Below are 2,833 nucleotides of genomic sequence, written 5' to 3' on the forward strand. Positions count from 1 at the left end.
TATGTACTTGAGCTCCCTATCTCCCTTTGGGGAAGAGACCTTTTAAAAGACATGGGATTCAAATTAAGTAATGAATATTCTGATTCAGCCCAACACATGATGCAAGATATGGGATATGCTTCAGGCTTTGGAATAGGAAAGTATTTGCAAGGGAGGAAGAGTCCCATACCTGTGCAGCAGAGACAGGAGAGACAGGGCCTGGGTTTTTCCTAGTGGCCACTGAGGAGGGCATCCCTATAACTTGGAAGACAGAGGATTCAGTTTGGGTTCCTCAGTGGCCACTATCCTCTGAAAAATTGGTTGCAGCAAAAGAGTTGGTGGCTGAACAGATGTCCTTAGGACATGTAAAACCGTCTGTGTCTCCCTGGAATACTCCTATCTTTGTCATTAAAAAGAAATCTGGGAAATGGAGATTGTTGCATGATCTGTGTGCCATAAACCAGCAAATGCAGATCATGGGCCCAGTGCAGCGTGGCTTGCCACTTTTATCATCTTTGCCAGCCTCATGTCCCATAATAGTTATAGTTATAAAAGATTGCTTTTTCTCCATTCCTCTGTGTGCCAAAGACAGTGAGAGATTTGCGTTTACTATTCCATCCTGTAACCATGAAGAACCTGATCAGAGGTTTGAATGGATAGTCTTACCTCAGGGCATGGCAAATAGCCCCACTATGTGTCAACTGTATGTGGGAGAAGCCATTTCTCCTTTGAGAAAGACTTTTCCAGACTTGAGATGCCTTCACTACATGGATGACATTTTGCTTTCAGCTAAGAGTGAGCAAATATTAGATCAGGCCTATGAAAAATTAGTTAAGTTATTAAAAAAGAAAAGGTTGTTTATTGCCCCTGAAAAGGTTCAAAAAGAAAATGTGGTTAATTATTTAGGAGCGAAAATTGGACCTGAAAAAATAGTACCTCAAAAGATTGAGATAAGAAAAGATAATTTAAAGACTCTAAATGATTTTCAAAAGTTATTAGGAGATATCAATTGGATAAGAGGCTATTTGAAGTTACCAAATTGTGAATTAAGACCCCTATATGAGACTCTGATAGGTGATTTGGCACTTGATTCTCCTAGGCAGTTAACAGAGGAAGCAAGAAAAGCCTTATGTAAAGTGGAGGAAAGGCTGAAGAGCGCCTTTCTACAGAGATGGCAGGAAGGACAGCCTATCGCATTGTGCATATTTGCTACTTATGGTCAACCTAAAGGATTACTATGGCAAGAAGGACCATTATTATGGACTTATCTGAAAGTTTCTCTGAATAAATCTATTGAATATTATCCTGCGGCAATTGCCGCATTAGCTTTGAATGATGTCCAGCAATGTTTACAGTCTTTTGGAGTCGCTCCAGCCAGCATAGTAGTGCCTTATTCCAGTCACCAAATTAAGATTTTATGTGGCACTATAGATTGATTGGGCAATATTACAATGTAGTTTCGATGGAGTGATTGATAACCATTATCCTAAGCATCCATTGCTGTCATTTTTTAAGGAGCACCCAGTGATATTTCCCAAAGTTACCTCAGCGGCACCCCATCAAGGGTCACCAAATGTGTTTACTGATGGCTGAAAGACAGGCTGCGGAGCCTATTTGATAGAAGGACAAAAGCCTGTGCTATGCCAATTTCAACCAGGCTCCCCCCAGATTGTAGAGTTGAAAATAGTAATTGAAGTATTTAAAAGATGTCAGTTCGCATTTAATTTAATCTCAGATTCGGCCTATGTAGTCAACGCAGTAAAATTATTAGAATTGGAAGGTCCTATCAAGAATACTAGTACTGTATGTGCCCTATTACATGAGCTGCAAAATTTAATCTGGCAAAGAAAAAAGCACTTTTATATTCAGCATATCAGAGCACATACAGGATTGCCTGGATCATTAAGTGAGGGTAATGATAAAGTTGATCAATGGACTAGAATGGAATGTATTTTTCTGAGCTCATCTTTAGACCAAGCCAGACAGTTTCATCAATCATTCCATGTAAATGCAAGAACTTTATAACAAAAATTCCATCTGTCTAGAGCAGATGCCAGACAGGTGGTATTGGATTGTCCTCAGTGTGTGATTCATCATCATCCTCCCAGCGTGGGAGTGAACCCTAGAGGGTTGATGCCATTTAAGATCTGGCAAATGGATGTCACCCACATTTCCGAGTTTGGAACCTTAAAATATGAACATGTGTCTGTAGATACCTGTTCAGGTATCATACATGCTACACCTTTGAGTGGAAAAAAGGCTTGCAATGTCATAGGGCATTGCTTAGAAGCCTGGGCTGCGTGGGGAAAACCACAGCAGCTGAAAACGGACAATGGACCAGCTTATACGGCTCAAACTTTTGCCTCCTTCTGCAAGCAGATGGAGGTACAGCTTAATCACGGATTACCATTTAATCCTCAAGGACAAGGAATTGTGGAGCGTACTCATCGCACCTTAAAAGAATGCTTACAAAAACAGAAAGGGGGAACAGGCCAAGGCCATACCCCTAAGGAGATAATATCTCTGGCCTTATTTACTTTAAATTTTTTAAATTTGGACACTCAAGGCCACTCGGCAGCAGACAGGCATCAGGATTCCCATGGTCCACCTAAAAGCATGGTGAAGTGGAAGGATATTTTGACAGGCTCTTGGCGAGGGCCTGATCCCGTGCTGACATGGGCACGAGATTCTGTTTGTGTTTTTCCTCAGGATCAACAAGATCCAGTGTGGGTGCCTGAATGCCTTGTAAGGAAGATTCCCCATGAAGACCTTCCTGAGGATCCTGGTGATGGTGGCAATGATGACGCCAGGAATGACCGAGCCAAGATTGGGAATCCTGTCGGTATTCCCTGTG

The sequence above is a fragment of the Mastomys coucha genome, unplaced genomic scaffold, assembly GCF_008632895.1.
Source record: "Mastomys coucha isolate ucsf_1 unplaced genomic scaffold, UCSF_Mcou_1 pScaffold11, whole genome shotgun sequence".
In the NCBI taxonomy this organism is placed as follows: domain Eukaryota; kingdom Metazoa; phylum Chordata; class Mammalia; order Rodentia; family Muridae; genus Mastomys; species Mastomys coucha.